Raw genomic sequence first — 25,107 nt, 5'->3', positions numbered from 1 at the left:
TTTTATCGCTGCTCGACGGTGCGCCCCATGCTGGCGCGACGACACCACAAACAATCACACGTCACAAAAATCCTGACGACCTGTCTCAACGCATGCCCGGAGGCGACTGAACTAAAGTGCGCCTGAGTGGTGGGGAGACCCCTCTACCGAGCCGACCGGTCGAACCCCCGTCCACCACTCCGTTGAGGCTACAGCGACCCGTTCCCGATACCTATTTTACGGACCCTGTAAACTCGAAGTTTTAAAGACCCTTGACGTGCGCATTTCACACATCCGGAGTAAAAGACGCCCTTCCTTTCTCTGTGCCACCTGCCATTTTTATAGGTGAATCTGGTACCCGAAAACTTACACAGTTCGGTTTCGGATATCCACTACCCACTACCCCAGACCAGCCTCCTGAGCATCCGCGCTGTCTATTGAATAGAATAACTTATGTTTATTTTTTTTCCATTCGATAGGCGTGGCTGCAATGGCTAATTGTGTGAATCTGCCTTAAACCTTGTTAACCTTTGTGACCCATAGTCGCCGTTAGCTTAGGTAATCCTTAATTGTAGCCCGTCGTGTGCTCAGCCGACGAAAAAGCAATATATTCAATAAAAAAATTATCCATCGAAGTTAAATAGTTCTCCGTTCAGTTTCCATAGATGTTCCGCATTATTATTACTGCTGAATAATTTTAGTATCAAGTACAGATCCTAAGAGTGGTAACCCAACAGACACGTCTCATCGCGGAAATCATATTCTCCCTGCCCGTTATACTTACCGTCGTGGCGAATGAAAACGAAAATATAACAAGGTTTTCTACCGTCGTTTCATTCTTGTAGAATTTCTTCCCGACATCGAAGAGGAACTTTTCCCTAAAAAAGGAATTCCGAGTCGTTATTAATATGTAGTACAATATGCATTTTTGTTCGTGCCATTCTTTTGTTTGGATCACGATTGATTGGAATGAAAAGACCTTTGAAGCTGAATGGGGGCAGTGAAATTTCTTTATGGTTATGATATCCGCGTCATCGGTTTCAGCCGTTTCAATTTTACGTTTTAGCCGTTTGATAGGCCTGTCGTCTCTGTCATTCGACTTAAACGCTCCTCTTTCCTGTGGCTTAAACACAACAGATCATTAAAATTATATACATTATAAACATGTTAAAATAGTGAATTTGTTGAAAGCAGTACATTTAATTAAAGCGATACGAACTCATTGCTATCATAAAATCTGCCTTAATGCATCATCGCATCGAGATTGACTTCAACTGTTAAAGTCTTATTACACCCAGTAGGTAGTAAAGGATGAAATTATTTCCTATAAAATGTATTGCTCTTTCTTAATCCAGTTTTCTATTTATTGATATTCACTAAACAGTTGAAGCTATTATTACTTAATTGGTTCAGAATTGAGCAGTTGCACTTCAGAGGAAATTCTAGATATGGCATGGGCCTTCACACAAGGATCATTATTAGAATTTTTCTGCATGTGAAATTAAGTATAGCGCATATTTATATTTTGGGAATTCAATTATTTAGCTAGCTGAACAATCTTTACAAATCAGCTTTTGCGATTCGTAACTTGAAGCATTTTATTCCGCCACATTCACATTCTTGTGACGGACGTAGTTTTAAATTGGAATGGAACACATTTTAATTCCACTCACACACACAAGTGTATGCGTTTGAGTGTGGCATTACAAGTTATTTATTTCCTTTAAATATGTTTTGTAAATTCCATAAATTTATGCCGGAGAAAAAATAATTCAGAAAACATGGAATGTAAGAATCAAATTACGAGACTATTTTATGTTGTAGAGAGTCGCTGCGTAAGAAAACGCTTATGTTTTGTAGAAATTAAATGAGAGGGCTGCTTCCTGGTGTAAAAATCTATCGTCCTCATGATTCCCACGGAGTTAATTTTTCTAAGTGAACTTTTGGGACTAAATTATCTTCTTGAGTGACTCAGGTTTTGCAAGGAAATTGGCTTGTTCGCCATGAATCATTCGAAGAGGAATGTTACTGCGGCCATTGAGCAAAGTAATTACTAATAATCCCCGAGGCCGTGCTCTAAACGTGCACGTGTATACAGTATGAGGAAGCGCTCCTATGACAGTTAACCACCAGAAGCTGTTAGTAAAAAACCTAAAATGAAGTAGGAAACATACTACAGAAGTACGCCTTTATTTCATGCTAATTTTCAATTTAACATTTAATCCAACCATTATTTCAACATTGGAATTTTCAAGGATAATTATCCTCAAAACCATTGATCGCTATATTTTAAGATGAAATTCGACAAGTGTTTTCTTAAATTCATTACTAAGAATACAACACACATTTACCACTCGATCACTTTTAAGTTTCACTTTCGAAAAGGCAAAGGTTTTCGGACAGGCTTTCTTTCGGCGCCGACTGACATGCTAAACGTATTTTGAGAAAAAAAGAATTTTCACGTGTTTGCAACAACGCTCCCTCAAATTACAATAATTCCTTCGAGTCTCTGTAACTCTTGCACTTACTCGTAGGTACAAAATAATCACAAGTCTAGTCAAATTCACATGAAAATCAAACGCTTGAGCTCATGGGATAATCGCTTTCGTTAATAGTAGACTCCGAGAAAGAAATTTGGGAGAAACACACGTTTAATTTTATCTAGATTCAGCCTTGCATACTTTGCTAGACATCACCATGACGTTGAGTAGATGCACCAAAATTATGTCGCTTGTAATTCAAATTAAACGTTAACTTGCAAAATGCTTTTCGCTCACTCCGAACCACGGTCTGAAGTTTTTTTTTTAATTTACAATATCTCCTCCGTTACCTTCTTTCAATTGCAGTTCACTGATGTACGAGTACTTCCCCGTTATATTCCGCACATCTCGTATGGGTATTTATCACTGCATATTTATTTATCCATTACAATATTCCGTGCGCCTAAAGAAAACGGCCTTGCTATTACTTTCATTTCTAAAATTTGGGGCATATTTCGGTTCCCATTAGCTATGTAGAGAAACCGCATTTCAATTTTCCCTCTCGCCTCCCGGGGAGGCGAGAGGGAAAATTGAAATGAACTTCATGGTTTGTAATATTTAAGAGACAATCACCAAAAATCTTATCAACGCTAAAAATAATAATCATTTTTTTAGACTTATAAAAAATATTTTTATAATTGCAAGACCCTTTGCTACGACATCAATTTGAATGATAATTCCTAATTCATCATGATTTTAATATCAACTAATGGTTCATCAGTTCATCATAGATTTGCGTTTTTTAGCTTATTAATTATTATTGTCACGACCTGTGGTAGTGCATGTTATAAATACTAATATTTTTTTACTTCATTATCTGAACAAGTTTAAAAAAAATTCAATCTAAACTCAGTGGTAGTATTAGCTTTAGGGGAGGCGACCGACAGCTGATGTCATTTGTTCCAATAGGAAAGGATGGGAAAGGAGGAAGAGTGGAGAGAAACCCGGCGTCGGCAGTAGAACCTTCTTAATGAATCCCCGCCAGCCCCAGTGGCAGCGGGATAACGTCCTCGTCCGCCATTCCGCGAGTTCGATTCCCGCCTGGGTGGGTATTCCTCCACCTAGGGCTTGGGTGTTTGTAAATGATCATTGCTCTCATTTTTCATAGTCCGATTTTAAAGCCAAAAAGTGCTGTTTTCGGACAAATGCTAAACAAATAAAAATAAAATAAATAAATGGTGCCAAAGGGGTCCACAGTTTAACGTCCCATCCGACGGACATACTCGTACTCACTTAAAGTGCTCTCCACAAAACCCCTCAAGTAGGGATCCGGATACCACTAAAATAGATATGCCGTCTTCAGGATTCGAACCCCCGAAAACTCTGGAGGGGAAGCCAGTACATTAGCCACCGTACAGTCCTCCTCTAAACTCAGATTTCACCTCATTAACTAACTAATGGCAATATAATCATGCTAATTTTTCGAGGGATTCCCTCACTATTCGTGTAAATTAATCGTTTCTCTACCTATCCGTCTATTTTATCTTTACCATCCTCCTCCGCATCCACATCTCAAAACCTCCAATGCACACCTACACTTTCGCCTCAGCGACCAAGTTTCCAAGCCATCTAAAACTACTCTCCTTACCAGAGTTTTCATGCCTCTCTTTTACACCTTCACATGATTTCCCTTTTATCTCGCAACTTTTTAAAGTGTTTTTTACCTCTTACAAGGAATGAGCCATCTTCGTTTTTTACATTTACTTATAAGAAATAACTTCACTCTGGGTTTTATATCGCAGGCCGAGTATAGACTTCGATTTTTGTTATTAATCGACGCACTTGTCAAATGTCACTCCTCGGGTGCCAGCACTGACGAGTAATTGATACTTGAGCGATGTTCGTTCGATGAAACGGACTTTTTTATCGTCAAGCGCCTGATCACACGGTGGAGTGCGTCTCTTCTTTGCAGACTCCCCGCCAACCCCTCCTGCCCATTCCGCTACCCTGCCACGTGATCGTTCGCATCCTCGCCAGCTGACCTCGGATTCGAGGGTGCGACGAGGGCCCTTCTGGGGGGCGTCGAAGCGGTATTTAGGGCCCTGCACTTGACACTCGCGCTCGCCTCATTTGACTCTTAATTCTTTCCGCATCGCCTCCGCTCGATCGAAGGGAGAGACGTCGTCGTTTTACGGGGATTAACATTGGCAATTCTTATTCGTGTGGGCCGGGAGTCATCGGGATTCAGACATTTGTCGCAAGGCTATAGGCCCTGGACATCCCATTTCTCCCTTATTGTGTATCCCTACGATTTTTAATTCTGTTAATTTTGTGTTATCGCCTCGATACGCAGAACTTTATCGGCAGCTGTGCGGAAAGCGGTAAATTGAAACTTAAGGAAAAGTAATGAGTTCTCGCAGTCAGTTAAGTGACATTACTCAACATTTTTTTCCTGAACTGGTCAAAAATTTCCCGAACAGGTTATTTCAGATTTAAGTCACGCGAGATGGGAGTTTATTTTACCCATTTACACAATATATATAAATGCTGTGTTTATTAGTACATTACGTAGCTTTTTTCCTCGACATTTCTAACATATTTAATGCTTGGAGAAAAGCGTCATATGCCTATGATGAGATTAGAGTTGATACTTATTTTTTATTAGATGTTATCACAAAATAGACGACAGGAATAATCCTGAATGTAATGAGTTGAAAATATACTAGGCTAAATTTTGAACTGATTTAATCTAATTTCATTCATGCCGTGTTACTTTATTTCCGTTTAAAGTTGCACGGAAAAATAAATAATTTTCTTGTTTCCGAATATTAATCCCCTTGAATTCTCCGCAGGGTTTTCTGGTTTTACTACTTGAATACAAACTCGGTTTGGTGCGTTACCTCTTGGTATAAAACTTGCCCAGGTAGCCTGAATAACTTATAAAACCTTTTTGTAATATGGCAAAATTACTTTGTGATCATACTTGGGAGGAATCACCTTCACCGTGTGATGGCTAACAATTAGGGAAAGCGCTTTCTTCACAAGCAAAGCGCATTCATTAGTCGTGACCTTTGTTTCGAATGTTATCCGTTGCGTTTATAACCTCATGTTTATGATCAACCAGTGCTAGGAAAAGCGAACCATTGTGTCTTTTTGTTCAGCGGTTCATCCGTATGAATTTAGCTGCGATACCAAATATGAGTACGATTTTATTTATTTATTAATATACCCTGCATGCCACCGCTAGGGGGTGTGGCAGGGGGTGAATATTTACCCGAACATAAACCTATCATGAACCAGACTAATATTTACCTGAACATGACCCGATCGCGGCCGGACAATATTAAATTTAACTAATTAAAGTTAAAAAAAATGTACTAATTTTTATCGCGATTGTGCATTAAGTGCCTTGAAAAACGACTCATAAAATTTTTAATCTCAAAAGAAAGAAATGTTTAATTTTTCTCGATTATTCTATGAATCGTGCCGTTTTGAAGGAAAACAAACGAAGAAGTACTAGTTTTGAGGGGGAGGAGAGAGGGTTGTTTGGAGAAATTCAGTGAAGACAAAAAAGATGGACTAAGAGTCTTTCCAGTGCTAAAGGATGAGATAGAGGAGAGAGAGTTAGGATGGTTGGAGGCGTCCCTTTGTGAAAGCGATTCATATCGGAAAAGAAAATACTTTCTTCTTCCACACACTTTTATTATGCTTGACCTAGCTTTTGACTTATATAGTCATCATCAGGTGAAGTATAGAGGACACACAGCTTTATATACTCCTCTACTCTATTTAGTACGAAAAGCAAATTATCTTCTGCACTTCACCTGATGACTTCGTCAATCGAAACCTAGGTCGTGCATAGTAAAACATACGCGGGAGAAAAAGTATTTTCTTTTCTAAAGAGGAAGTTCAGCAGGTAAGGTGAAAGGAGCAGGAGTATAGGTCGGAATGAAGGAAGGGAAAAAGAATTGAAGAATACGAAATAAACATGCGGAATTGAAGAGCAGTCAAATGTAAAACGTGATGCCATGGTATTCGTTCTGTCTTCATGCGCTCGTAATTTACCATAAACGGTAGGCCACCAAATTATAATTACCCTGCCTCACACGCTAGCGGTGGCTTGCAGTGTACTAAAATAAATTTAACAAATAAAATAATTGCGTTTAAATGGTATGATAACGGATCGTTTTTGTCAATTATATGGAAATGCTGGCTTGGAATACGTTGCGTCGCAGCAATTAGTCCGAAGGCTAGTTTTGATAGACGGGATTTAAAAGCTAATCTAATCCCCACTCTCTAATCTCCTTCAGGCGCGTGAAATTCATTCCTTCGTGATGGGAGGGTGGGTTGCCATTGCCCATGCTGAAATAAATTGTGCCGACACAAGTTTGGTTGCCCACAAAGTTCTAGTGGCTAGAAAATTGCACAAATTGAATTTTAGAACCATTTTAGATATCGATAAAATACAGAAAGGCCTAATCATTCATGTTGGATCTGATATAATTGCTTAAAACAAAGCAAAATAAAAAAAAAACGTTTTGCGGCGAAGGTCAACTCTCAAAAAAAGTTTTTTCTGATTGGTTTTTGGGATCATAAATACCATCATACTTTGTATAACTCTTGGATATGTTCGTGCAAATGTTATGACCCAAAAAACCTTCAATTATCACTCAGTCTTCACGGCTATGAACAGTAGTCTGAATTAAAAAAAAATATCTTGCGTGATGCGACAATCGAACTCGGGACTCTGTCGAAACAGTGTGATGACAAATGTGTGCTGTAGACTATGTGCGCTCTCGGGTTGTTGGGGCAAGCTAGAATCAACCTAGCATACAATGGGCACGCATGTTCAGCCGAGTGAGCGCTCTGCTAGCTAAGCGTTAGCTTTCTCCTCGGCAAATTCTCCGCTTCCGATGTTTGCCGAACGCAGTGAACTTCATTGCTAATGGAGTAGTGTTTCCTACGCCTCACGTGATAGTGCTGATTAGTAACTTGATCCTACGGTTTACCGACAAAAACAGTTTTTACTCAAGCGTACCCAAATATAACACAAATCACTTGATAATATTTCTTCAATTAATTTGATGATGGCAGCAGAAAAAGGTTAACCAGGCGAGTACGTACCACCGGATGTTGCATGTTCATATGGTGTTGGAGTCTCGATTCTTCCTTGTCAAATTCTAGCTTGCACTTTATTGGATAATTTTTTTGCCAGTTAGTTACTTAGATAGTACATATATTTGCATGCGTGCAAGTTGAAAGGATTTTTGCTTGAATGTATACGCCACTGTGGCTTACAGGTTTGCATGTATGTAATGATTTTGCATGTGGTTTTGTTCCTTTTTACCGGTGGTGCCCTAGCAACCCCCGCCACACGCCCTTTCGGCGGCTTGCGGGGTATTATGTGGATGTAGATGTACGCATGACTTCTATTACGGCCATTGTTATATTAGGTCATATATGCATTTAATTCGATAAAAAGTTTAGGCTAAATTTTTCGGAAAGTGGTAGGTGACAGTCCTAGGCCAAGGAAAAATATTTTTGAAATATTAAAAATCCTTCTTTCATTTACTCACCAATCTCCGTAATTATATTTGTCAAAGTATGACCGAAATTCTGCTACTTGTGTGTTTATTCAGGTGCATATTGACTTAGGATGATCCCTCGCTAATATTTAATTTGATACCCACGCTACACTTTACGGATACCTTCCCGTATGCTTGTTCGTCAATATCACAGCTCGCAAAAAACGGCGTCGGAAAAACATGGATACTTCTAAGCCGGTTACGCTTGTCCGGAAGACACGATCCCGAAGCAAGCGGTTGTTGACCTTCCGATTGAAATCGTAGCGAGGCGTGCAAGTGGTCGGAAATGATGGTTTCCCTGGAGTGGATAAGTGGCCGCTAAATGGTTGGATTACGCAAGGTCATTGATAATATACTACACATGCCCTTGGCATTGTGTTGTATGAGTTATAACTTAATGGTCGTTATCATTAGACTTGGATTCACTCCCTCGCCCAGTTGCGTCCAACAACCAATTACTTTCTTTCTCCGAGCCCTAAAGGTATAAATCCCGGTAGCCCTTTAATAGGGCTAGGAATCAACCAGACTTCAAGCTCACTCAAACATAATGTACTTACTCTTTCATCATTACCTGCATCAGGGGTATGGACGAGACAGTGGGAAATCTGTTGCTGGAGTCAGCGGCAATTATTATTAGGGTTTATGACTCTTAATGCTTTCCATGAGTTATTCATCGAATTTATTTCATTGGTAAATTAGGATACGGGCGATCCAAATAGTTTATTTTACTGATATCGATCGATGCCGTGGAAGCGAGGACACCACATTAACTGGTTTCACTGAAAAAGGAATCCATGACTCCTCCGTGCGCGCTGTTACTAGCGTACGCATACACCGATGGCAGAACTGAAGTGAGGAGAATAGCATTGAAAGCTAAGCAAGGATGCGGTAATTGGGGACTAATCAGTTGGGAACGTAATTCCTTAAATTTGGGGAGCACGCCATCTTGAAGGGTGTCCAAACGCATTATGCAGCAAGAGGGAACAAATTTAGGCACCTATTTCGGCCCCTGAATTTAGGATACAATAATTGTATCCTAAATACGCCATACCGGACGCATACCCCATTACTGCAGTTGCGGGTGGCGCGGCAGTCTGTATAAAAATAATCGCCATGGAGGGAACGTATTATTTTGGCGTCATCCGCATGAATGTGGTTTAACATCTATTAATATCTTTATTTTATCAAGATATTGAACACAGATATTTGAAATGTAGAGGTAAGGATATGTTTCTTTGTTCGATGCTTCATTTTATGGCAAAAAACATCCTCTTTTAAAGTTTTTCACGCTTTTTCACGCATATTTTCTATTTTCCCGGGATACTACCGTAATTGTATCCATGCATCGTTTGTGTACTTGTTATATCTAATTTTGGTATAGAGACATATAAGGAAAATAAACTTCAAGCGTAATGTTTTGTGGAAATAGTAAAAATTTATAACTGCCTTTAGTGTAAAAATATAGCTGTCTACATTGAATGAATTGGGTAATGATTAATCGTTCGACAAACCATGGCCGAGGGAGAAACCGTTTTATTGCATGGAAAAAATCGAAAAGGTAATAAAACCAACAAAAATTAAAAAGGGCCGATAAAAGGTAATTGTATAATAAAAATTTAATTGACACTAAGACAAACTTTAAAAATATGAAACCTTTAGCAATAAAAGTACGCATTAATATAGATATATAGTAAGCTGCAAACGACACAAAGCACGTCTTAAAACAATTAATGAGAAGGATTAATGACCGAAAAACAACCAAGGAGTAAAATACTGAATACTAAGATGAAATGTCTGAAATTATTGGCATGAGATACAATCTTATTACAAATTAAAGCAAACTCTAAACAACAGTATAACCTAAAAAGATTAAATATAGTCCGATAAAAGAAAGTAAAAACGAAATTAATCCCAAAAATCGCCGAAGTTTCTAAAATGAAAGAGAGTAACGGAAAATTGTATGCAATGGAAAAAACTAAGGAATGAATTGTACGGTGAACTCAGAATTTTGCAAAACCCATGACGCGGTTTTTGAAACTACGCCAAATTTTTGCACAACTTTCTACCTCTAATGCTAAAATAAGTACATTCGTACATGTCCTCTCAATTTCATATTCTTAGCTACTTAGATGGCAGTACTACTTCGTGGGGGGGGGGGGCAAAAATCATGCTGCCTTTTCATTAGACGCCTTTTGTTTAGGCACCTACACGTATTCTCCCTCGTGCCCAACCGGTTAGGACGCAGATAAAAAATGTTGTATGTCCGATTCCGAAGCCATATCGATTTCCGGTCACACAGGCCAGAATTTAGTATTTATCTTTCGCATATAATTTTTAATTGCTTCCGTTGAATAAGAATCGTTGTTTGGCTAATAGGAAATTTTGGTTACGTAAACATTTTAATCATTTACAGGATATGTAATGTAGTCAATGCGTCGCGGCATGGTCCCATGGTGTAATGGTTAGCACTCTGGACTCTGAATCCAGCGATCCGAGTTCAAATCTCGGTGGGACCTGATTTTTTTATGGTTTCAAACGATGTCAAATATTATGGGTGAATTATTTTCCTTAAAGTGTTTTTAGTACTTTGTATATTTTGACAGTGGTAGCTTGGCAGTAAATTATTTTTTTCTTTTTTTTTGAATACTCAATGACGAGTAACAAGGATTTCATCTTAGTAAGAAAACTAAATAATAACACTCACAGCAGAGACACATCATCCGAACGAGCCACTAGAATTGAATTTTCTTAAATCATTTATCCATCTTGATTTCTTCGTAATCGAATAGATCTCAAAGACGAAGCCCCGCAGGACTGAAAAATATGTTAAGGGCACCTCTGTCTAAATGAGTATATATCAACAAAACTAGCCCTTACCAGCAGATTTAACTGACTTCCTTTTCTTGTAAAAACAAAAGGGCACCTCATTTCAAATGCCCTCGGTGCATTCGTCGAGGGAAGCCTTTTTCTTTGAGCATTTAGCTCGAATTTAGGGTAAATTTCATGAGGGATGCTTGGGGACTTTCGATATGTTTTTTCATGTTAAAATCGGAAGGAAGAAACAGGAGGTGCAACGTTTTTATATTTTAAGAAAGCCTTTGGGATATTCTTGAATTTAAAAGTTTTAGAAAAACACGGAAAGGTTGAATATTTTTTAAGTAGATATTTCCTCATCAACATATGGAATTTTAAAAGGAGTACTACCTTTACTTCTATACGGTACTCATGCCAAGTGGACTTGAACGTGCCAACTTAGTCCCCATGCAGTCCAGTTATTATTTGGCGGTCTACAGTTCAAGGTTTGGGTGGACAATAATTGAACATTTTTACATTTCTGTCTCCCCTAACAAGATGTTACCACAACGAGGTCCTTCGCTATTAAAGACAGCTTCGATTCCTCATGTTTCTTTCCTCCCTTCATTCCGTCTAGTATGTCTATCCATTTCCTCCCCAGGCGTCACTCGTTCTCCCCTCTACAATATTCCCCTCCCTTCAATACTCAATATTCTATCAGCGATCAAACATGTTCCGCATCCATCTTTTTGTCCCCTTATGGATCTCTGCCAAAAATCCCCACTTCACCCCAACCATGCTTACGAGCAGTAGAAGAATTTCATTTATTTTTCTTTCCGTTCATTTTACCCTCTCCACTCGCACAAAACATTTCAGTTTTCGAATAAATAATGCCTTGCTGAAGATAATAATGGTAAATGTAATCATTTTCGATAACCGTTCATAAAAATCTTAATGTCTGGAATAATACTATTCACCATAAACTTTTTGTAATACAATGAGTTCTGACTGATATTCTAAGTTAGGGTCATTGGACATGGGCTTTTATTTGGTTTTTTAGTGGACTGTTAAATGCGATCAGAAGCGTCGAGGATGACTACTATGGAACCCTTATCGGCAGAGGCGGTGACCGCGTCACGATATTTGGTAAAATTTAATAGTACTCCGCTTTCCAGTGGAGATAGATTGGATTTGGGAGAATTGAGGAAGGAAGGACTCGAGACTTTGTAGAGGAGAAGGTTAACGAAGATGCCACGAAGACAACGAAGACCGAAAGATCCGGGGGAAGACGTTCAGGTTCATGAGGAGGTTTAATATTTAAGAAGCGCATTGTTAATTGATCAATTAAACTGTGGCGGGGATTCGAAATTCCAAAAAACTATATCCATCTCTAAATTGGGGCAGATATTTTAAACTTGAGAGAGGATGGTCAGACAATTAACTCTTGGGGTGAGAGGAATCGAGAGGTCCTTGACCCGGAGAGACACCTCGTGAGGGTTCAAGGGTGTGGGTGGTAGTTTTCAAAGCACATGGTGCGCTTGTGAAATGCCTAGCCGCTCGGAGGAAAGAGTGGATGATGCATCGACGTTTTTGGGGATGTATTGCGGAAGAACCAGATGGGGTAGATGGGAAGAGATTGGGAAGGAAGGTTTAAAAGTGACGCCGGGGCAGGTTATGAGAGGGACAGCGGTGGAGGAGATGGGGGGGGGGAGAGCCACTAAGTGTACAGCTAATGAAAGGTCTTGGCGGAAGTGGGACTGGCTGATACGAGAATCTACTGGACGCTGGGTAGGGGGTGGGGTGCGCAGAGAGCCCTTGATGAGGGAGTGTATCGATGTGATCGTGATATGTATTCATTAGTCCAGCGTATTGATTGCTGACTGAGAATAAATTAGGATTGGTGAGATAAGATGTGAAAATAATGATGAAGGAAAAGGAGCAGTCCTGAGAGTGGGAACTGTAATTTTAGCCCGTTAGGAATAACACATAATGCTCTGCAAGGTGAGAATTATTCTACGTGGGATTCAGCTAGTTTGAATAAGTTTACTCCAATCAGATGTTACCGAAAGGTGTTATTATTTTGGGGTCAGGAGAGTTTTTTCCGCGAAACAAAAGAAAGTGGAAATTAGAAGTGGTGAGAGGAGTGATAGGAATATCATTTAATATAAAATTATACGATATTCATAATACGTACGAACCAAGAGTTCTGAGTGAAACGCAGCATCAGATTAGGTGCGGGTAGTGAAGACAAAATTAGAAATAAACGTAAAGAAGTAATGTGCAGGTGAATTTTGATTTTCAGAATATTAATTTTTACATAAACCTTTTTTTGTGAGAACATTTTACCCAGATACTAACAAGAAACAGCCGTTATTAAAATTATGCTCTTCATGTCCATTTCCGAAAGATGCATAGATTTTTCGAAATTTTCCATTCATTTTGGGGTATTATGTATTGTCCATGAATAATCATTTGTTATATTTCGTTAGAACCTTTAATTTTGTAGGAATTTTCATGTAACATAGGGTGACTCTACTCTAAAATGTTCATATTTTATGGTATTGTGAAATAAATTTCCAGTTGAATGCTAGATGGAATAGTTCAGAGTGGAAGCATTCTGTGTGATTTTTTTGTGTGATGACTGGGATCTACCTCTTCAAATTTATTTTTGATAGAGAATAGCATTCGTGTTGAGGTAATAACTAAAACCTCGATTTCGTGATTAGCCGAATGTTTCCTCAGTCTGATCTTCGAACCTTCGTCCTTGTTACCTCAAAGATGCTAAAAAATCGCTAAATTTTCTGAAATCGTTTCCTCTGCTGAGAAAAAGTATCAGAGGAATCAGGAGATGGGTGATTGGCAAATAATTTGGTCGAACGCTCATAAACATTTAATTTAGGCGTTAGCTTATTGGAACCGTATCTGAACATCGGAATCGATTGCGAAGCAGTCAGATGCTCGGTAGGCACCTACTCGTTATCTAACCCCGGTTCCCAAGGCAGTTCGACTCCATCAATTAGTTCTCAGCTCTCCTTTCTACTCGAGAGTCGCGTGGACCAACTTTGCCCCAGTATAGCTTTCTCATTGGTTACTTCCTCAATCTGGCTGAGGCAATCGAAGGGATTTATTCAATTGACCAGATGCAGTCAACTCGTAACTAACGTGCCTACAGAAGATAATTCTTATCTGTCCCGTGTTCTATCAGGATAGGAAGACTAAATACGGTCCTTGTGCATACGCGCATTTGAGTGTGAATGAAGGCTTACCTAAGTTATTTATTGGCAAACGATTTTGAAATTTTATCAAGAAGGCATACTAAGACGTTCCCATTAAAGCATGATTTGTGATAAAAATTTTATTATTATGAGATATTGACATTAAAAAATGGTGCGGTAAACGACTTTTATGTTTAACGATATGCAGAACGCTTTTCTTTCTTCATCATAAATTAATGGCTCATTCCCTAAAAGGTCATGGTGAGAAATCAATACTTATTTCAGTCTATGCAATAGGAGTTTCAGAGAAAAGGAGAATATGTTAATTTATTATGCATATTTAATGCATTCCTCAATGTAAAATGTGTCAATTAAATGATGTTAAAATAACTTCATCATTATTAGGAAAATTCCAAGTCTATAAAACATTAAAAACAAATGGAATCACCAGAAATATGTAGCTAATTACGAAAGATTAAACAAGGCTTTCCACTTATTTAATATTATTCCCGCACCGAAATCCCATTAAAAAATTTGGAAAGACATTATGAAAAAGAAAATCCAATACATTTTGCCGAGTGTTGTACAAATTGGAATATGAATGAAAAGTTATAACCGATGACCCTGTTAGAAATAGCGGAGTAGTCCCACATTTTGAGACATATCCTAGGGTAATATCATTGTAATTTCCCAGAAGCAAATATGAATTGACGAAGGAATTGGAAAATGCTATGTCCCTTGGTCCACGGCCAATATCGCTGTTCACATAGTGTACCTCCTTTTGTAAGAGGTTGGCAAGTAGATGCAACCCGTTTTAATCAATGGCACTCAATTAATGGATCATACTTGTCATTAACGCTCTACAATCGAACGAGATGACTGGATGTGGGATAATTCAGGCCTAAATAGGTGGTTCTGTCAAAGAAATGTGCCCTTTGGTGGAGACGACCTTAATCTGTGCACATATCAATCGTCTGCCAGGGTTCTTGACGAAGGCTTGTCAGCCGAAGAAATGGGAGTGGCTTGGGAGTAGGGGGAGCGCGACGGAGGATGCTTCTCTGCCATGATTTGCAGTTTCCTCACAAGCCAGAGACGTCAGCGTAAATTAAGTTGGAAAATATTCTTTTCGTGTCATGAAATGAACTGCAATCTTACCTTATGACTTGTCACTTATCCTTTTTCCCCAGGAAATAAACTTCTGGTATGAAGTTCCCTATCAATCAAAAATCAGCATATTTTATTTCTCATTTCAAAATGGTCATTCAAATCAGCGTTCATGAGTTCATGTAATAATACATGCTTTCCGTAACAATCCTAAAATTAGCTCCAAACTTTAAACGCCAGAATCTATATTAAATTGACTCGAATGTCTTCACTGTTTCAAATTTATAGATTTTCCAATCACAAATCACAAAGAATCTGCGGGAGATGCCGCAACAGTGACTTTTAACGGAGTCATCCGCTAATATGCATTTCAATGCAGCAATTTCAGAGTGCAAAAATCAAAGAATGATTTTTGCACTCAGAAATTGTTGCATTTTCCAATTAATCCTTGTTTTTAATGCGGTCAATTCACAATAATTTATGGGTGTAGCGTGCTGATGACAGTGTATAAAATTGATAAAATATTTAAGGAGTTTTTAAAGTTTTCATTTCCATTTCATCGTCCATAAATAGATTTGATTGTATCCTTGAAACTAATATTTAGAGTCAATACTTTTCATGAATCCTTAACGGTAGAGGGGGCAAAGAAAAGTAGATTGGAGGCAGAGGAAATTTTAAGCTACTGAAAGATAATAATGCAGGGTTTAAAGACAACTGCTGTGCAAATCAGCAAGCTATTCTGCCACACCCTTTACATTTATACATAATGATACAGAAAAGAAAAGGGATAGGGTGCAGTAACAAGCGGACTGTTTTGATGACTGGACGAGCAGAGAAGCCTTTAGAAAATGCATATAAGAGGCTGAGGGAAACTAATAGAACACGCTCTGAAATGAATCTTAACAAGAGACTATAATTGAAGGAAGCATAAAGGAGAGGAGTATAAGGGGAAGGTTAATTTTAGTCTACGAGTTTAAGGTGGTTGAACATGTCGGTACACATGGGGGTCCAAAAGTACCCAGCCTGACCTAGAGATGGCGGTAGTCGTTTAAAAATATCACTGTATTAGAATGTAAGCAATCTATAAAGCATATGTTTCAAGTTTGAAGACGTTACGTAGTTTAATATTTATTTGGCAGCCATCAATAGTGAACGTTTTCAGTGAATTTGTGAAAATTGGTCATCGTTATGTGATACAATACTTTTATTTGAAAGGCCTAAGCAGAACCAATATAAAAGATGAACTGGATTCTACTCTGGGTGAGTCTGTTCCTCCGTTTATAACAGTAACATATTGAGAAGCAGAGATTAAACGAGGTCGTACAAGCTGTGAAGATGAACATCGCATTGGTCCACCAAATCAGGTGACGACTCGAGAAACGGTGAAGAATATCCACTAAGTGATACTGGGTGATCCTCGACTGAAAGTGCGCGAGCTAGAAGACATAGTGGGCGTTTCAAAATGTGCCGAGTATTGCATATTAACTGAAAATTTGGATATGCGACAGCTTTGCGTAAGATGGGCGCCACGTTTGCTCGCACTCGAGCAAAACCACTGTCGTGAAGATGTTTCAATCGAGTGTTTAGCAAAGTTTCACAGCAACAAAGCGGAATTTTTGCGCCGTTTCATAACCAAGGATGAAATATGGGTTCATTGCTCCCCACCCGAGATAAAAGAACAATCAAAACAATGGATTCAAAAGGGAGAACCGCCTCCAAAGAAGACGAAGACCGTTTCATCTGCAGACAAGGTCATGGCGTCGGTTTTTTGGGATACGCGTGGGATAAGTTTCATTGAATATCTTGAAAAAGAAAAACTATCAACGGCGACTATTGTACGAACTTAAATTACGAACTTATATTCAAGCAAAAGTGGCCGCATTTGGCTAAAAAGAAAGTGTTGTTTCATCAAAACAATGCACCTGCTCATAAATCCGTAATTGTAATGGCCAAAGTAATAAATGCAGGCTAAGTTTAAATTGCTACCTCAAGCATCCTAGTCGCCAGATTTAGCCCCCTCGGAATATTTTCTGCTGGAAAACTTGAAAAAAGGGCTCGATGATCAAAGATTTTCCAACTTTGAAGAAGTGTTACTTGTAGTAAACGGCTATTTTGAGAAGTAAAACAGTTCTTATTATAAAAAAGGATATCGAGCTTATTGAACATCGCTCGGAAAAGTGTAAAGAGCTGAAAGAACATTATGTTGAAGAATAAATACATTTTTTTCCAAAATGCTTATGTTTTCTTTGTTGGGGTGGGTACTTTTGGGATTACCCTCGTTATCCACGGGTGTAATCCCAGAAGAGTTTTTTTTTGAGTCCCGGAGTCATACTGTTTAAAACTAGAATACTTGCTCGTGGTGTTGGAGCTTGAATGAAGAATAAGATTTTGCCAGGATCACGAATTCTCACTGATATACCCGCAAAATAAAATAATATGCAAGATTACGATGCTTAATAAAGCGATCAGGCATTTTTTATTCTTATGATTTATTGTTCAAATTTAAGGCCTTAAATCTGCCTGATAAGTAAACGTAATGTTAGTTTCAGGGGTAAATGTAGAAAAAACGACTTTTTATCAGATTTTTAATGTAATTTTATGCATTTAACTAACACCTTGCAATCGATTAGCATAAATTACGTATCGTATTCTGAAATGATTTCTTGAGCTGTAAAGAGATGTTCGCTAAAATAACATTATCTTATACGGCGCTTAAACCTGCGGTTAGTTATGCATGCCCGATCAAGGAGAGTTTCATTTCACCAATTGATCTAGTTAACCAATTAATATTCCCTATAGGTGTATTTAGAATTTTATTCCAAATCTATTCATTTTTTCTTTTTATGGTTTTGATTTTTATGCCATAACTTTTGAATGCTATTAATAAAATTTACAGTTCACAGACTCGGTCTTATTTTAAAATTAGCACATATTGGAAAGAATTGTTTGTTTAAATGACGTTAATCAAGTGTACCTTTATATTCTTCACTCGTTATTCAACTGGGTTCAATTTGCTTGCCACAGTTTCATTGAGTAGCGTCACGTAGCAGCGTATCGCTTTGGTTGCAACATATTAAGTCCATGCCAACATACCCTGTATGGTATAAACCGAGTACGTATTTGAGGCGTGGCCACAGCTAGGCCGAGAGTCGACACAGGGAATTCAATGAACAAGTTTGAAATATTTTATCTCGTAAACACAAGGAAAAATATCGATGTACCAAAAAAATATGACATATATTATATATATTTTAGTACCCTGCAAGCCACCGCCAGGGTGTATGGTAGGGGGTGAATACAACCAAGACTAATCTTGACCCGAATATAACCCTACCGCGGTCGGAAAATGTTATTCTAATCCCTTATCGTTCGTGGAAAAAATGACATCCTAAATCTATCGGTTGTGCACTTAATCTCTCTAATGTTATTGACATGATCTCTCCTACCTAACTGGGGGTAATAGTATTATGCATACTAACCATCACTACTAAAGAGACGTCCTTCCAATGAATGCAAGAGATTAAATCAGTAATTTGACCTTCACTCCGTGAGTGATTCCCAGCTCAGCTCTAATATTTTGGATTCGCTACAAAGTTTATCACCACAGTGATATTTACAGTTGTAAGAACGAAGCTGATTTATTTCTGGGTAAATGAATTTGTAAATAATGCCATAGAAATGTGCCAAATTTTATTAATTTGTTCTTGGAGCCGTGATTTCTTCTGAAAATGAAGTTGTAAGATTAGCTTATTCAATTTTAAGAGCCCCTCATTATTTTCAATTTAAAGAAATTTACTCGTTACTTCTGTTTTTTCCAATATACTTTTAATTTTATTGGAACGAGTCTGTCCGCCATCATCCGTAACGGTCGGTGTGGTCCTTCCGTTTTTAACACAGCATTGCAATCGAAAGTGCTGAAAACTGTTGGGCGCAATGCGGTTTGCTTCCACCGTCACCAAGTGGACAATGCGAACAGGTGCTTATCCGTCACTTCTCGAATATTTCCTTGAAAGTTGTCTGACTGCCCTTCGTCAACATTAAAAAACTACAATGGGTTGAAGCCCTGACAAACGGACATACGGTATGATTGTATGTCCGTATATCGCTGCACACTTTAATCAGGTGAGGCCTTAATTACATCAATTTGACCTTAAAAAGTCCCTGTTATTCACTTTTGTCTTCACCATGACATCTTAGGTTTCTCTTGCTACCCTGTGCGAAAAATCAATTCATCACACAGCGCGCAAAATACTGAGCGTCTGCCAATATGCACGCCTGGTAGATCTGCTGCTGTTAATTCGCCCCGAATCCTCCCGTCACCTCTCTGATTCTTTCCAAAATACAGGAGTAGACATGCTATGGTGGTGAAACGTGTCGTGCAGCACCAAATAAAAATGCAAAAAAAAAACGAATTTATTTGCCACTAGGAATATCAAAAACACTAAATGAATTTCCCTAACAACACACATATTAGTAGGCATATATATATATATATATATATATATATATATATATATATATATACCTTTTACTTAAATATTGATTGCCGAATTCATGGAAACTGTATTGCATGTTTTCTGAATGGTTTCACTATTTTCTGGTTTTAAGGAGCACAAAAGGTTTCGCAATCACAATACGATTTTTATTCAATGTTTGATATTTTATACGTTTCCTCGCCGGGTTGGCGAAACCTACCCCAGACTTATCCGAAGCATTATACTTAGCCACAATATCGTAAACAGCTGATCTGGGATACCCGAATAATCGAGCTATTTCTATACAACACCCAGCGCGATCACTTTCGATAATAGCGGCACTTCGATTGTACTCCGCACTTATTCGTAACATCTCGTCCATTTTGAGATTATGACTGATTACTAGATGCCTATACATTTCAAGAACGCCAATAGCCATCTCCTATGGAACTACGATATGGCGGGAAATTAAAAATGAAATTTGTCTAGATTTAAGCACCGCACCACAATACTCCTTTGGGTAACTTTGCTTCAATTCAGGATACCATCAAAGCAAAAAGATATTTCATACGGAAAATTAACTCAACCCCCAGGAGTGTGGAGTGTAAAACCTGGGTTTGATTAGGATATCTTTGTAGCCTTTTTTCGAAGACAGGGTACTAAGAATTAAACTACACTCAATTCGATGAAAATACAAAATGAAAGGTCCAGCTTGGATTTTCCCGAAAAAACGTTTCAAATGAATCTTCTTCAAATAATCTCTCAGAGTGCATGAGCCGTTTTAAATGGTGCTTACTCATGAATTTAATGAACGTGGCTAGTGCTACATTTCTTAATTTATTCTTCTAAAAATCAATAGAAATAGAATACAAGTTTTTACTTATAGCTTTTTACTTGCTTATAATTTATCTTTAATAATATATTTCAGGATTTCCTTATATTTTATGTGCCGTTGAGTCCATTTAACTTTGAAATGAATAATACCATTGAAGAGATTTCAGACAAGTTAATTCAAGTTTGACATTAAAATGTTGCCTTCCACCGCTGTTGTTTAAATACGATTAGATTGTATTCGTCAACTGGTGATACCGACTGGGGAATAGAAGAGGGTTGGAGGATATTTCACTGATTATGGTATTCTCGTATTTCTATATTTAGGTCGAAGGAAAAGAGTTAATTTTGTACAACTGCATGTGATAATTTAGTTTTTATATTACTGGGCAAAATATACTAATCAAGGAAGGATTGACGCCATAACATCGTGGAGTTTCGTTTAAAATAACTTCTTCATGTTCGAAGTCAAACTTGTTTTCAGAAGCTCTTTTGCCATGCGTCAATTAGCGATACACATACATGTAATCAAGAATAACTGATTATTTTTATTAAATTAACTGAATTAAATTGACTGAATACGGTTTTCAGCATGCTCTGTTTTGGCCCAGTAGTTTTCAATAACACTTTTAAACTTAAGTTCACCGAAAAACTTACCGGAGTTCACGCGACATTAAATGTTACTTGCTTAATGCATTTCATTCCATTCTTGTGTTGCTTCTTAATGAGAGGATCAAATCAGCAGGATGATTTACAAATAACAAATCCTAAAATATAATGGGTTTTCGATGAGCGGAGCCCCACCTTAAGAATTGTCAATTGTGAAAGAACTCACTACCTGAATCTTGCAGATCCTAGAAAGAAAAACAAAATTGCATCAGTCATCTGCAAACCCAATCAGCATATATATTTTTTCAGTCGTAATGAAAATAATTTAATATCGAATACAGAGAACGACAAACACAGCGATCAATCCAGTAATTTTCAAGGACAAGTTATTGGAAATGTTTAAAAATAAAACAAATAATGAGGATCGTAAATTATAAAATTCATTGCCCAAATGTGGCGATCGTTCACTTACTAATAGTTGCTCTCGGCAGCACTCCAAATGATTTTTGCCATTATAACACTCTTGCAGAAAATAATTGTTTGATCAAGTTCAAATATAGCTTTTAATTATATTTCAAAAGGCGAGTGCTTAAAAACTCAGCGTTTTTTTTTATTTTTGGAAAATATGTGGAGTTTTTTCCTGCAATGGATATATGGCTCGATTGGGAATATAAAGATCTGTTTCAAAGTCCGCGTGCTGAACTGAACAGAAGATGCCAAAACTTTTCGAGAGCTATCAATAGTCCGTGTAGATGGCTAAGTAGATAAGAAGTTGAAAAATTAAAGTTGGTGAAATGTTTTTTTATTTAGGTCAATCGGTGGCTGAGGCTTTACGAAATGTGGCGAATTAAAAGAAGGGGAAACTTAAAAAAATTACTCTGTGCTAGGTAAAAATATGACTTAACTAATTTAAAATACTACCCCACTCTACTAATAACAGCAATGAGCATTTTGATACCCGGGAAATATTTTTGGATGCGACATTGGCTTGTCCATGTTGACATTCAATTGGAGATACTGTTTGTCAAAAACCACCACCTCCTACGGCTATATGCATTTCAGCTTTTGTTTAGACAAAATTAATTATCTTCCTTATTCGGTATTAAATTTAAAAAATAACTATCTCCAACTAGTATTTTTAGACATGGTGTAATTAATATTTCATTTTTCACTCTGACTTTTAAAGGAAAATCATAACGTAGCGGCTTAATACATTGGGCAGCTCTTTCTTTAAGTCACCTGTGCTAAATAAATAGGATAAAGCTGTTTCTTTCTAAATCAAGGTGATTCTTTCCCTTTGAATATTTCACAATCACTCAAAGTGACTTATTCCTTTCGATTCGCACTCATTTATACGTATTTACATTTAATACCTTGCTTCTTATCTTTCATCACCTTGTTTTCTAAAAATCTAATTTAATACCGGTATTGTCACGTATTGCTTGCTATCTGCAAAACTGTCGTACATGTAAATTAAGTGTTTATTCTTCTACTAATCTTCTACTATTGGCGAATAGGCTGAACAAAGTGTAACTTCATTTTAGTTAGAATTGTCTGCACTAACACGTCGAAATGTAGAGGAAACTGGAATTACTTTACGTTGTGGACGTCTTTCATTGAGAAATGTAATAAATGAAGAAAACGGAGAATTTTAGCATCAAAATTTCTTAAGACATTGTACATAGATGTCGTCAAATAGCATCATCCTATTGATAAGTTAAATTTGTGATTATGATATGAAAATTATGTAGACTATGATAAAAAAAATTGGTAATAATATGTTTTAATGTTAAGGTTCATAACTGAGTTTTAAATATTCTGTTGGCTTTCATTATATGTGTTCTATTTGCTTCAATTCGTAGTTAGTGAGATATTGAATACATTTTTCATATTCGAATATTGGGTTTTCTTCTCCTTTCACATCTCCTGAAATTCAGGTCAAGCAAACGACCCATTTCCATATTGGCCACCATAGAGTGTCTGCTCTTTTCCAGCATCCGTATGGAATAGAAAAATAGAAAAAGGGAATCATACGACTTCATTTCATCGGTATACATGGGTTACGAACTTGATTGCGCATTTCGAGGGCCCACTAGGTATTGCGGTTTATAGAAGTAGTCGACACAGATAGACAGTTGGCTTAAAATCTCATGACGAAGAAGGATAGAAAATTGAGATGGGTGATATGGGGCAGGAGTTTATGCATCGGAAAATGGAAATATTGACGTGGGATGATGATTATCATGGTGAAATGATTAAATTACATTTAAGATTAATGGAGCCATAGTCCTCAAACCAGTTGATGGAATTCCAGCCATTTGCATGCATATTTCAGTATGAATATGAATGGAAAGAAAGAAATATACATACATCATTAGTCGATGAATGTTGATATAATAATAAAGAATTCTAAAATAAAATCCAAATCGTAAGACAAGTTGTACATCGCAGTGGGAGAGCTTGAACGGGGGATGGTTAAATAGTCCACCCGTTCGTGGCATTAAAAGCCAAATGAAGAGGGTGATTATTCATTAATTTAGCAGGATAATTAAGTTAGCTTAAGGAAAAACTTCAGAGGATAATGGAATTCACAAATGATTTTCATAATTTTACAATAAGATAATGAAAAATATGATTCATTAAATTTTGAGATGCCTTAAACACGATGGAGGTGGTGCCAAATGGATGAAGAATAAATACCATTTATTCCGACAAACAAATGATTAATGAATTTGTCTAAAATTTTGGCGGTTTCACAAATGCCATTTATTCTACCAACGAATGTTTCTCTATGTGCGATCTTATATTTTCTTTTTCTCTATTTTGCTATCAATTCACATCGTCTACATGACTCGCACGTAATAAATTTTGGCATAAGTCTAATTAAAAAAATTGTGGCTTAATGAGTAGAGACTGAGGGAATCTAATTATTCCTGCGCGTTCGTGTAATTTTGCGAAACCGGAGGAGAAGAAATAGGGAAAAGGTGTGATTGAACTTTGTTTCGTTTTTTAACCAAGAAAATATCCAAGATCAATTATGTAAAATGAGGGATTGGCTAACCCTCTAATTACCCTTTATCACCCCGGTTGATTCAAAGGAATTTCCATCTACACATATTAAATATTACTGTATTCTTTAATCAATGAGAGAAAGGCAATTTAATATTCATTTTCTCCCTTGCCTTAAGCTCATAGTTCTTAATTGCTTCCCTCCCTTTCTTTCTCGTCGGTCCAACCGTCCCTCATGGTGCGTTCTGTTGATGAACGACCCGAAATGAAAGTTACCCTAGATTAGATACGAAAGGATATTCTGTGCACCTTCACTTCCCTCAAAATGGCTTGAGAATATGAATGGCTTTCTCACAGATAAAGCTGAAGTTCGGGCGTAACCCCATTGAGTCCTTTTGGTAATTTCATTAGTAAATATTTTTGATTGGATTGATTGGAGCCCGAGAAAAAATTTATCCCCCCCTGCTTATAATTGCGTTTTCGTTCTCCTAGTAAAAGAGAGACATCATGAAATTCTTCTGGATACGGTTAATCAATGCTACTACCTCTTTCACATTACAGGAATGTAGTACAATAGCCACTTTTCCTTTTGTTATTTCTCTTTTACGACCCTTGTGGTCACGTGTCAAAATATATCCATTAAGCGTATTAATATAGTCCAGTATTTCAAGAATCGTTCAGGTACTCGCTGTTTTTCTCAAATCTTTTTATTTTTACGGTACAGTACTTTGCTTAATCTACTAAATGAACGCTAGGTTAAAACCTACAAAACTGATTTCCACTAAGATAGTGATGCATCTAATTGTATTTTTCTGAGAAATGAAATTTAGTCTAAAGATATTGCTTTACAATTAGTACTCTATCGAAAACCTGAACATTTCAGATTGGTTTGATTTTGTCAGCAATATGCTTAATCATAAATTACGTTTATTTTCAAAATCTATTACAAAATAACTGCTTTCATCCACAACTCGACTCGTAGTCTCTAACGCCCTTCATTCATTCGGTGATATACACATATATTCAT

At 37.4% G+C, this 25,107-nt stretch overlaps 1 protein-coding gene and 1 non-coding gene across 2 annotated transcripts in view; one reads left to right on the top strand and one right to left on the bottom strand.

Moving 5' to 3' along the window:
• LOC139693302 (calcitonin gene-related peptide type 1 receptor-like) overlaps nucleotides 1-25,107 on the bottom strand; it is a 250,636-nt gene that overhangs the window by 202,278 nt on the left and 23,251 nt on the right. The window lies entirely within an intron of this gene.
• On the top strand, nucleotides 10,489-10,560 carry TRNAQ-CUG (transfer RNA glutamine (anticodon CUG)). The gene has a single exon. It is a non-coding gene; the product is annotated as a tRNA-Gln (tRNA).

The sequence above is a fragment of the Hetaerina americana genome, unplaced genomic scaffold (assembly GCF_022747635.1).
Source record: "Hetaerina americana unplaced genomic scaffold, ioHetAmer1.1.p SCAF_46, whole genome shotgun sequence".
In the NCBI taxonomy this organism is placed as follows: Eukaryota; Metazoa; Arthropoda; class Insecta; order Odonata; family Calopterygidae; genus Hetaerina; species Hetaerina americana.
The sequence above is the reverse complement of the archived record's forward strand: the minus strand, read 5'-3'. Positions and strand labels throughout refer to the sequence as shown.